Genomic DNA, 12,905 nt, shown 5'->3' with positions numbered 1-12,905 from the left:
TACAAAAAAAAGTTGAGATAACATTTTTCCATGACATTACGATGGTAGAGAATGCCAAAAAAGTGGGTCCCGGAAGTCCGTCTGTCAGTCTGTCTGTCTGTATACGAAGCTACAGCCTAAACGGATGGACCGATTAATGTCAAACTTGGTATGTAACGTTAGTTGGCGACTCCCCAGAGGAGTTTTTGGAATTAATTTTTTTGGACCAAAAATAACGGTACTTGTCATACTTGTATACCTTCCGATTTTAGTAAAGTTGAAATTGCTCAAAAACGGCTCCAACGATTTTGTTTAAAAAACTCAACGAATCTTTTTGTGAAACAGCATTTATATAATTTTAATATAAAGAAACAAAAATTTCGAAAAAAATAATTTTTGGATTTTTAAAAAAATTTGAAATTTTTTTTTCAAAAATCAAATTTTCGAAAACGGGACATTGAATTTTTTTGAAATTTTGTTTTTAGGTGTTGAATAGTGATTTATACAAAATTGCATACCAATTTTATCTTAAAACTTTTTTTCCAAAAAATTATTTATAAAAGATTAGTTTTTTTTTAAAAAACGGCTCTAACGATTTTGAAATTTTTTTTTTCTAAAAATGCACCTTAATATATCGAATAAAACTGCATACTTTTTTTGGAGGGCAATTTGATTTCAGATTTTGTTTTATATTTTTTTAAAAAGTGAAAATGACAAAGGCGAAAATTTTCAAACTTAAATTTTGATAGTTATTCAGGCTAGAAAACTTCCAAAAATGATACAATTTATAGCCTCCAGTCTGCTTCAGTGACTTTTAGAAGCTATATTGTAAATTTTTGAAAACGAAATTATAGAAAACTGTGTGTTTATTTTATAATAATTCAAAATTGTAATGGATGTGACATTTTTGTAATGGATGTTACATTGCATAATCTAATTTATTCTTACAATATATTACCATTAGAAAAAATTAATTTTAAATCCTTAATTTTTAAAGAATAAATTATAGTAATTATAATTATCTATAAAATGAGCCCACAATCGTTATTGTAACCATTGTTTTGTAAAAGTAATCTAACTCCGAAACTCTCCATGTACTAGTCAAAAATGAGAAAAAAGCTAGTTTTTTGCTAGTAGGCCGAGCTAATTTTGGAAATAGAGGTATCGTATAACCAAGGTGTTGCCATTGTTTTTTAATAATTTGTTTTTTTTTTTTTAAGTATTAAGGGGGACATAGACCTCCCCTCCTATAGTCAACAATGATTGTATTTAACCCCTCTATATTTTTGAAGGAAATTGAATCTTCTTTTTACTTGCGATATAGGTACTATACATATATCAAGTTATGCATTCGTACAAAAAAAAAGTTGAGATAACATATTTCCATGATATTACGATGGTAGAGAATGCTTAAAAAAGTGGGTCCCGGAAAACCCTTCTGTCTGTCTGTCTGTATAAGGAGCTACAGCCTAAGCGGATGGACCGATTAATGTCAAACTTGGTGTGTAGCGTTATTTGGCGACTCGCCAGAGGAGTTTTTGGAATTAATTTTTTTGGACAAAAAATAACGGTACTTGTCATATACCGATTTTAGTAAAATTAAAATATCTCAAAAACGGCTTCAACGATTTTGTTTAAAAAATTCAAATGTTAGTTTTAAGCTACGGTCTATCTTCTAATGAAAAATTTTTTTTTGGAAAATCATTATTAACGGTACCTGCCATAGAACCGTTTTTTTCAAATCCGATTATCTCCGAAACTGCTTATTCGATTTCAACGAAACTTTTCTGGAGGAAGCATTTATAGAATTTAAATACATATAAACCAAAAAACAAATTTCCAAAAAAATAATTTTTGGATTAAAAAAAAAAAATAAAAAAATTTTTTTTTTGAAAAATCAAATTTTCGAAAACGGGACATTGAATTTTTTTGAAATTTTGTTTTTAGATGTTGATTAGTGATTTCTACAAAATGGCATACCAATTTTATTTTAAAACATTTTTTCCAAGAAATTATTTATAAAAAATTAGTTTTTTTAAAAAACGGCTCTAACGATTTTGAAAATTTTTTTTCTAAAAATTCATCTTAACATATCAATTAAAACTGCATACTTGTTTTGGAGGGCAATTTGATTTGAGATATTATTTTATTTTTTTAAAAAACGAATTTTATTTTTTTTTTTCCAAATTTCTATATAAAAAGTCTTAAAAATTAAAGCAACTTTAACTCTAAGAGCAAGTTCGTGCGACCCAGTCGTGCATTTTCTTTTCTTTTGAGCAATACCTACCTTTTGAGTTGCTTACCTCAACTACTATACAAGTACTCAAGTAGCACACTGGTGTATAAATTGGTGTAAATTCATTAATTTTAGTGTAAAATTGAGAACATTGAAAAAAAAATGGTGTATTTGTAAAAAAAAGTGGTGTACAAATTATACCATTGTCTTTTCGGTGCAAAATTTCAACATTTCTTTTAAAATTCCGTGCAAAATATGCTCCGATTTCAGTTGTTTTTATAATATACCATTTACCATTAATGGTGCATAAAATTACTCGATTCTGAAAGCAACCAAAATGGTATATTTTGTACACTATAGGTATTTTAGTGTAGGATGTAAACCTTGGAGAAAATTCACCAAAAATAAAGACAGCGAATAATTTTTTACTTATGATATCGGCTTAAATAACCCACATTCTTAATTTTTTTGTTTCGTTTATAAGAGACCGCTCCTAAAAAACGTAAAAACAAAAAAAAAAAAATAATAATTTTTGAAAAACTTATTTTCAATAATAACAAAAAAATTATTAATTCATTGAAATTTTAGAGGCGCTCGATTTTTAGATTGGGTAGGATCTAAAATCAGTAGACAGAATGTGCTTTGTTCTTAAATTAGGCACTCATATTTTTTCATTATTTTCTTATTTCCATTATGGAAGTGAAAAAAAATTCATTTTATTTATTTCATAAGAAATGTTGCAAATTTTAATTCATAAATCTGTTTGAGGTTGAAAAAAATAAACTATGGTTCAAATTTTAAATCAGAATAATTTTAATGGTGAATTTTATTCATAGATTTTTTGTGTATTTTTCAAACTCAAAGAAATAGTTTTTCACCAAAAACCAGATTGTTTTTTATACCACTAGCACAATTTATATACCGAATCGGTATAATTTTTTAACCACCGGTGTTTATTATATACGAGAAAACGGTGTATTTTTTTTAAATTCAAAATATATATTACGAAAGTGCAAAAAATACTCCAAATATTTTGGTGTATATTAGACTTTTGTGATACCTACTTGAGTAAAAAAGGAAAAAATCAAAAAATCGAATTTATTGATATATTTTTTTTAAGGTATTATTGTTTCGAATGTTTTGTAATGGAATTTTTTTTTTTTAATTTAAAAAAAAAAACAATATTCTAATAGGAAATTTAATTCGCTACAAAAAGTTTTAAATGCAATATATTAAAATTTTGTTTGGTTTACGAGATACATATATTGAAAAAAAAAAACAAAAAAGGGGGTTTAGCACCCCTATCTTTAATTTCCACCCTCTCATTTAATAGCACTCCGCGGTTTTATCTGCTCTTATAACCTATTGCACGATTCCTGAAATAAAAACCCGTGAAAGTCTTAGTTTCTTATTAGTTATTACTTATTATCATGTTTTTTTTTCGACATAAACAATAGCCTATTATTTAAGTAACTACCATCATTTAATTTCTTAACCGTTCACTTTCATAGAATCTAGTGACATTGATTATGTGTTTTTTTTTTGCTGTAAACAAGTGTAAATGATGAAAATAAACCATTCCTTGTAATAAATTAAGTCGTTTTGAGAGAGTGTTCAAATAAGTAAATATGTATGTTTGGCAGGTTTTCAATCAGCGACCACCCATTTAGCTTTGTTAAACATACATACATAATACCTATTATTCCGTACGCACCGGATTATGCAATTTTTTTACTATTGACTTCCGCAAAATTAAAAAAAAAAAAACTTTGCAAACAATATAACCAATTCATTCAGCATAAATTAAATTTCTCCATAATTCGGTATTAATTCAAAGTAAAAACAAAAAAATTAACATACAACAAAATAATACCCCAGGTCAAGTAAATTGGTATAACGCACGTCTTAATACCGACAATATAATCGCCCTACCTCACTTCTTTTTTTGGTATCAATATCAATTTGAAAAAAATCTATTGCAATGATACAAACACAACAATATAATTTGCAGGATTATTAAAAAAAACCAAATAAGTCACGTTCCGTTTTATTTATTTTTTCTCATTTTTTTTTCACTAAAATGCTTAGTCACGTCTCCTACTCTTGGCAGTTTTTTTTTTTTAATATTCAAATGGTGCTTCGTTATGCATCCAGTCATCAGTGTCTGTCTATTTGTCTAATCACAAATAAATAATAATAAACAAAGACATACTGAATTTATAAAAAAATATGTATAAAAAGGGGCTTGTTTCATGTTCGACAAAAAAAACCAAAATGTTTCGCAATTAAGTTTGGTATAAACTACGAAAGTGAAACTTTTTTTTTTTTAACATTTCTTTGTCAATTAAACGGTGATTAAATAAACTTGCAACACTTATAAGTTGTTTTTTATAAATATTCGGTCAAATAACTCATAAAAATAATAGGCGTTTTTATAAATGTTCCATGGAACAACTAAAGTTTGCTCACAACCCTCTGGAAAACTATAACAATAAATTGAAATTTGATATCCTTGTAACTTAAACAAACAAAAAAACTTAAGGGAGGTGATATAAAGCGCATTACAGACTAATAGATATTAGCTAACTTGTATCCCCTCAGATCGTATAAGTTTCTCGAAACCTTCATTCACTGATCCACTGTTCTAAAAGTTTCAAAAACTTAGTTAATAGGGAAACTAAAAGACTCTATTGGTTTCTAACTATTTTTTCCTATCCAAAATTACATAGGGTAAAACCATACAATACGCCCCAGTTTACAAAACGCCCCACCAGTCTCGTACGCACACAGGTGTTGTTAAGCAAGCAAAACGAAAACTGTTCAAACTAATTTAGGTTGCTCGTCAATTGTGTTATTGAGTTGTAGTATTCTGTGTACCCTGAAAAGAAAAAAACTGCAAAACAAAAATTTGGCACCAAAACATATTGCGGAGAGCGCAGACAAAATTTCATTTTTTCAGAAAGTATAAAGACCATATCAAATTGGTATATATATTTAGAAAGTTCAAAAAATGGGCTTCTTAGTTCTTTTTTGGTAATTCCTTGAAATCAGTTTGGGTTGCTATATTTTTGAATGTGCCTATTGCACTTCGAAATTTACAAAACGCCCCAGTACAGTGAGTGTAATACGCCCCAGTAGATTATGAAGTAAAATACTGATCAATATTTTTTTTTATTTGCTATATGCTTAAGAATTGCATTAAATTACAAAAGGACGACACTGCGGACATTATGGTCACAAACGAAAATTATTACAGGACCGTTTAAAAGAAGTTTAGTATTCAGCGCATATCTTCCCATATGGCGTTGAACGAGTTTTTTTTTACCATGTATACATACCAGATTGCAACATTTGCGGCCGCAAAGCATCGCAAAATTCTATATTCCAAAATCAAAAAATTTATTTTTTCTAATTTAATACATTTGTACCTACTTTTTCCTTAGGGGCGTTTTGTCACTGGTGTGGGGCGTTTTACTCAGCAAATGAGTTACAAAACGCCCCACTTGAACTTTTTTTAAACGATTTATATAAAATATATGCTGACATATTTTAGTACATATGAATATGCCAAAAGTAAGAAAAAAGACTATACTTTTTATATTTACCAAAAAAACTATAATTTTCCTTTATTTTTTTTTGTTTCATTGAAGATTCAAAAAAAGTGGGGCGTATTGTATAGTTTTACCCTATCCTTTTTGTCTTGGTTTTGTTTCTGTCCTTTTCCCTTCCCTCCCAAAAAACTAACATATTCATTGGTGTGGCATTATGCAATGAAAAAGCTTGATGACAATAAGGATGAAGGTAATTCAATATATGCGCTAGTCCCGCATTTTGTCTGCTGCTGGTTTTGATATATACATAATCCCTTATTCACACGACACATTCTCATCGTCGTCGTTGTCGAGTTGTCCCTAAAGGATTAAAGAAGAGAGAACATTAAACACGTTTCTTGTTGATTACTTTCCAGTATGTTGTATATGTATGTGTTGTGTGTGGTATTTCAGGGCGGGCTGTGGCATTGAATTGAATTTCCTTCCATGCTTTTCTTTCCTTAGTCCTTTGGTCCTTTTGTTTTATTTAAATTTTTTTTGTTGGTTTTGGTTTTCTATTTTTTTTATTTAAGCCTAAAGTCGACGAAGTTATATTTTTTTATTTATTTTTTTTTTCTTAAAGTTAGTTAATTTAATGGCGAAAAATTGGAGTGTAACCCTAGTGAATAATTGGCTATTGATACAGTGACACTTAAGGTGAGTGAGCTACCCTTTTTTTTTTGTTTAATTAACAAAACAAAAAACAGAAAAAATTCCCCTTTGGTTATTTATTTCTTTGTCGCTAGGGTCATCACTTGCATCAGTGAGTTGAGTAATATACAAATAAAAAGGGAGGCTCGGCACTTGTTGATTCTGCGTGTGCGGTAAGAGACATTGAGTTGAATTTGAGTTCGTTGTCCTCTAAGTTGCGTGAGGGAACGTTTTTTTTTTTTTTTTTGATATCAAACAACTTTATTTGTAACAGAATTTGGAATATTTTGATGACAATCTTGTAAATTCATTTTTTTTTTCAGACATCGCGACAAAAAGAAAGCCATCTTTAAAAAATTTCAAGCATTCAAATATGTTAAACGACTTACTTAAAAAAAAAAAAAAACAAAAAAATACAAAATGATTTTTATCAAACGTTTATTTTTTTACTTTTTGCGAGAAAAAAGAAAATGGAAAGCAAACAAAATCGTTTAAGGGCAATCAATCAACTGCTACTGTGAAGGCATGGAGAGTTAATTGAATTGTAAAGGCAAAGATAGCATCAAAGGGAAATTGCAAAGTTCACTACTCGCAATACACCGAATAAAAAGTTATTTTTTTTTGTTCTCTTTCCAAATAAATGATTTCTTTGAAAAATATTGTGAAAATCAACTAAAAGGTATCGTTTTATGTATTTTTTTTTTTTTCGAGTTGAATAGAGAATTGGAAAACCGGTTAATCAACCTATACAAACTTAATCAATGAACCTAATTTCATTAAAAGGATCTTGGATCTTTAGTATGGGAAAAGTGATATCAGTCAGATTTGATGAAATATTTGAATGTTGTATTTTCAGAACTTGGAAAAAGTCTGAATGGACCAAGTTTCTAGCGCGAATGATTCAGTTGTTTATGTTTGAATATGGAAAAGCACTAGAAGCAAGATAGACGAGATATATTATATGTACATAAGTTGTGTATGTTCTGCATGTGAGCATGTATGCGCCCTCATAACTTCGGAACAAATTATCACAATTTGTTAAATGAAGTATCGTAAGAAAGGTCTTGATGGATTGCTGGTTATAGGCTTTTAAAGTTCACTTACCCGTATATGGCGTATTTACAAGCGATAGTCGGAAACTTAAAGTTTAAGTTTTTGAACACATTTTTTTATTTAAATTTTGTTGAGTTTATAATTTGATAAAATATAGGGGAAGTGGGGGCAAGACCGCCTATGGGGGCAAGACGGTTTTCGTGCTATGTTGTATGGAAAAAAGTAAATATGTGCCCTTTGGTACGATCGATCACTTCTGTAAGTTTTAGCAATTTCGGTTAAGACCCCGAAGAGTTACGGTAAATTTTGTGATTTTTCATCAAATTGTTATTGTTCATTTGAAAAGTCAGTTGTATTTTTGACACTGAAATAATTAAAATTTTTAACTTTTCCTTTTTTATAATAGAAAGTGAATATTAAAGAGTATTTTCTGCGAAAGAAGAAGTCATAAAGATAAATTAAAAAAAAAAAAATAATAATATAGAACATAAATTTGATACGACTGGGGCAAGCCCGCCCATGGGCGGAATTGGAAGCTCTGGTAGCTTAAACAAAGTGAAAAAAGAAGGTTACCGTTAAATCTTCCAAAAAGTTAAGCAACATGAGCTAAACAATACTGTAATTGATGATTCTGATGAAGAGGACTTTGCAGATTGTATTTGTACTTTCTATCTGCAACTGTTTTCTTGATCTAATCCAAAGTATTGTTGGATTAAGTGCAAAATGTGTACCAAATGGTACCAAAAAGCTTATGCTGGAGTGAGAACTAATGAAAATATGGCATAATTGTGTTATTGTTACAAATAGGCTGCATTTAAAACAATAGAAACGGTCTTTCTATCAACAAAATTTGATAGGGCGGTCTTACCCCCATGCCATGTGGGGGCAAGACGGTTTTTTGTTAGATGTGTTTTCAAAACTTATTATCTTTTGTTCAGTATTTTTCTTATAATAATGAGAGTTTCTGCAAAAAACATTAAATTTAATGAATAAAAACTTTATTCTATTTAAAAGATGTTTTTTTATTGGTTTTTAAGACAGTCAAACACTAAGTGGGTGGTCTTGCCCCCACTTCCCCTATAAAATTTACATCAATTTGTAAACGCTTCAATCTGTTTGAAATTTTTTTTTCAATTTCGTCATTATTTTTGAATTATTTCCTTTCAAAAATTTACAATTTTTCTATTCTTCAATAGTGTTTTGAAATATCAAGATACTCTATTATAATTTTAATATTTTTAAGTAGTAAGTAAGAGTCATACCATATCTCTGTAAATTGTTCAATATAATTTTGAGAAAAGAAAATATGTTAACAATTTCAGCTACAATAAAAAAAAAAATACAATATACAACTTAAAAGATTGTCTAAATCATAAAAATGTGCTCATAGATAAATAGTTTTCTTAAAGAAAAACCAGAACATAAACTACCTTATTGTTAGAAATAACACTTTTAATAAAAATCTATTTTTCAATAAAAAAAAATCATGTGTGCAATTCACACGTTGTAGAAGTGAAACCTTAAAAGTGAAACCGAAAAAATATAACTTTTTTTATTCCATCACTTTTTTATATGACAACCTACAATAAATTTAATACCATCTGAAAGCTTATTGTTTTAGCTCAAAATGCTTATATCGACCATGTCTATACAACATCTACAAAAAGAGCTAGACATTTTTTACCCAATTAGTTTTCATAAAAAAAGCAAAACAATCAATCTCTTTTCTCTTCTAACGCCATTAAATCCATTTTTTAAATGACAACCAATAATTAATTTTATATCATTATTATTTCACCTTTTATATGACGCTTCAATCATATTTTTACCATGCCTACAGAAAAAGTAAGAATTTTTTAAAGCCAACCATGTAGATATTTCAAACTGAGATAACGGTACTTCCTACACTGGTGGCTGGTCATCGGCAACAGATCTCCAGAGGTGTTGTGAGGTATTTTTCATTTTTTTTCAATTTAAGATTGTGTAACTTGTAGAGCACGTACCGTTATGTGTAATATTTCAAACAAAAGGTTATGTAATCAGCATGCGTATTAAAGTTAAATCAAATTTGTATGTGCACTATATCAAAAGATATAACGTGTCTAGCAAAAGAACATCTTTTTACCGTTATCTCAGAATTTTGAATATGAAATTAATTGAAATTTTGTACAATTATAATTTATTTAATTACCTATCTACAGTACAAATTTCATTCATCTATCTATTAAAACAAAGAAGTTATAAAAAGTTGAATGTTCGTGTCGCGTTTTCGTTTCATCTTGTTTCAAATCACTACGATACTAAAGAAGTTTTCACTTCAAAAGTCGTTTGTTTTAAATGTTTCCAATTTTTAGTAGGCCTAATCAACAACAACTGACGGACTTTCTTTGGAATTTCCAATGTAATTTTTTTGTTGTTCCCTTTCCATTGGGCAATCTCACCCGCCGAGTTAAAATTTAATGGAAATCGTAAGATACGTTTTGGGCTCTATTCTAAGGTAGACATTCAAAAATGTTTCTCGAAAAAATAAGTAAAAGTCATTTGTACACCGAAAAAAAAAACAATATTAATTTAACATTTTTTAAATATCAGCCAAAAATGCTCTATAAAATGTGTTTTATGATATTTAAAATGTTAAAACAACATTTTTACTATCAGGATGATATTTAAATGTCACATTTTGGAATTTTTTTTTTGATATTTTATTAGGTATCATTTTTTCATATCAATTTCTCATTCCAAATTATTGAAAAATATTAAATAAAAAATTCTTAAAGGCGCTTTGTGTTTTTTCGAAGTAAAATGTATGATTTACTGAGAAAATTTGATCGGCACTAAGATTTTACTTCACATAGTTTGGGAGAAAATAACAAAACAATTATATCACCTATAATAGAAAAAATAATATCACCATTATTTTGTAAAGAATATTCCCTTTCAGTAATGTTTTGAAAAAAGAAAGAAAATTCTTAAAATAATAAAAATAATAAAAATAAAAAGGAAAGAAAGAGGTTTCATTATAATTAACTAAAAAGTAAAATCTAGTCAACATTGATATTTTAATTGTCAAAGTGAAATTTTCACTATTACACCTGAAATTAAAAAATGTCAAAATGATATGATAAAATATCAAAATTGATATTTTAATTGTTGGACGACTTTTGTCACTGAAAAAATGTTAATTTGATAGCTGTTATTATCAAATTTTTTTTTCGGTGTAACTTAGAGTTGTTACTACTTTATCAATATAAATTTTCAGCCGTATTTCTTCGTTTATTTTGAAGAATGTTGTTGTGCATCTGTTTTTTTTTTGCACAATTTGTAGACTCATAAGCTTTACTAATGCCTTTGAAAAAAAAAAAATGTAAAATTAAAATTTGTTGTAATTCTTTTCTCTTAGAATTTTAATTATTTGAAGCTTTTTAAATTTTAAGATAGCAAGAATTATTTTGGGCTTGAGTTCCGTGAAGCCAGAACTGTGACTTCAAAATTAGTCTTATTAGTACACTTTTGTCTATCCTAAATTTTTGTTTTTCCACCCATCAAAAAAATTTTAGATTAAATTCTTCTTTTAAGAAGTCTGAAAAACCGTCTAAATCACTCGAATTTATAGATAGACGAATAAAAACAAATTGATACCTAGTCCGGTCAATTTTACACTAACAGCCACCATCCAATGAAATAGTTTTTGTGACGAGTTGTCTGCTGACTCGTATTTAGCGTAACACAGATTTCGAGTTCCTTCAACAAATCGTTTACTTAAATACTTTTCTGTGAATTTCTGTTGCTATTCCTCTCACTTTTATTAATTTTATTTGCAATGGAAAATTCAGCTAAAAAAAACTGCCTATGTACGAAAAATTGGGGAAAAATAACTGCCATTATTTTTTTTTCTTTCAAAAAATCGCGTTTTAAAAAATCAAAAAAAAAAAAAAAAAAAATCATGTGTGCAATTCACACGTGGTAGAAGTGAAACCTTAAAAAATTATTTTTCTTGCCTATTTTTATTCTATCACCTTCAAATCCATGTTTTTTATATGACAAATTAGATAAATTTTATATCATCTGAAAGCTTATTGTCTTAGCTCAAAATATATATATCGATCAGGTGTATGAAACATCTACAAAAAGAGCTAGAATTTTTTAAACTCGATGAAATTTCATCCAAAAATAAAAAAAAAACATTTATTTTTATGTTCTCATACTATTAAATCAATTTTTTTTGTTGTTTTATACCATGTGAAAGCTTATTGTTTCACCTTGTATAATGATGTATAAATCTTATTTCAAAGTCTGCAAGAGAAGTTAGAATTTTTTAAAGTCAACCATGTCGAATTTCCAGACTGAGATTACGGTACTTCCTACACTGGTAGCTGGTCATCGCCAACAGATCTCCACAGGTGTTTTGAGGTATTTTTAAATTTTTTTCAATTTAAGATTGTGTCACTTGTAGAGCACGTTACGTTATGTGTGATATATCAAATAAGAAGTTATGTTATCAGCATGCGTATTAAAGTTAAACCAAATTTGTATGTGCACTAGATCAAAAGATATAACGTGTGATGGAAAATAACATATTTTTACCGTTATCTCCGAATTTTAAATATGAAATTAGTTGAAATTTTGTACAATTATAATTTATTTAATTACCTATCTACAGTACAAATTTCATTCATCTATTTATTAAAAAAAAAAAGTTATAACAAGTTGAAGTTGTGTCGCGTTTTCGTTTCATCTTGTTTCAAATCACTACGATACTAAAGAAGTTTTCACTTCAAAAAAATCTTTACCCAAAACATTCCAAAAAAGAATCGTTTTTCATAAATAAATTACAAATTCATATTCACCGCTCAGTAAAGTCAGTAAACTTTATAGGAGAAGTATAAAAAGTATCCCCATTTCAATATCAAAAGCGTGCTTCCTGCGATTTTTTTTTCTGTTTTTAAGCTTCATGCTGTCTGCTTTTTCATGCGCCCAATAAATCATAATTTTCTAAATTATATCCAACAGACATACCTATTTGATACTTATACCGAATAGAATGATACGAAAATATCATTCGTTTAATAGCAATAACATGTACATATCTAAGTTGCTGAATGGCTGGCTATATACGAATACGAGTACGTTGCGCATCGCTGATTTTATGAATCTATTTTCCTCCAAAAACACAGGGTGGCTTTTCTATAGATATGATTATGGCTATGAGGCAAGTGCAATACTGAGTAATTCATTAATCAAATAACAAAGAATTATTCATATCCAAGATACAAAGTAGAAAAAAACATTTAAACAGCATAGAACGCACGAATCTCTAATAGTTTGTGTTTATTGCTACTGCGCCACACTATACTTTTGAAACCAGAGACCATTTGAACTCATAAATTGGTCACCCT

At 28.4% G+C, this 12,905-nt stretch overlaps 2 protein-coding genes across 8 annotated transcripts in view; one reads left to right on the top strand and one right to left on the bottom strand.

Moving 5' to 3' along the window:
• The window catches only part of LOC129906790 (peroxiredoxin-6-like), a 261,543-nt gene that overhangs the window by 78,596 nt on the left and 170,042 nt on the right, over positions 1-12,905 (top strand). The window lies entirely within an intron of this gene.
• Positions 1-12,905, bottom strand: part of LOC129906766 (F-actin-uncapping protein LRRC16A) — a 169,320-nt gene that overhangs the window by 59,455 nt on the left and 96,960 nt on the right. The window lies entirely within an intron of this gene.

Source organism: Episyrphus balteatus, chromosome 1, assembly GCF_945859705.1.
Source record: "Episyrphus balteatus chromosome 1, idEpiBalt1.1, whole genome shotgun sequence".
Lineage (NCBI taxonomy): Eukaryota > Metazoa > Arthropoda > Insecta > Diptera > Syrphidae > Episyrphus > Episyrphus balteatus.
Note: the sequence above shows the minus strand (reverse complement) of the source record. Positions and strands in the feature narration are given on the sequence as shown.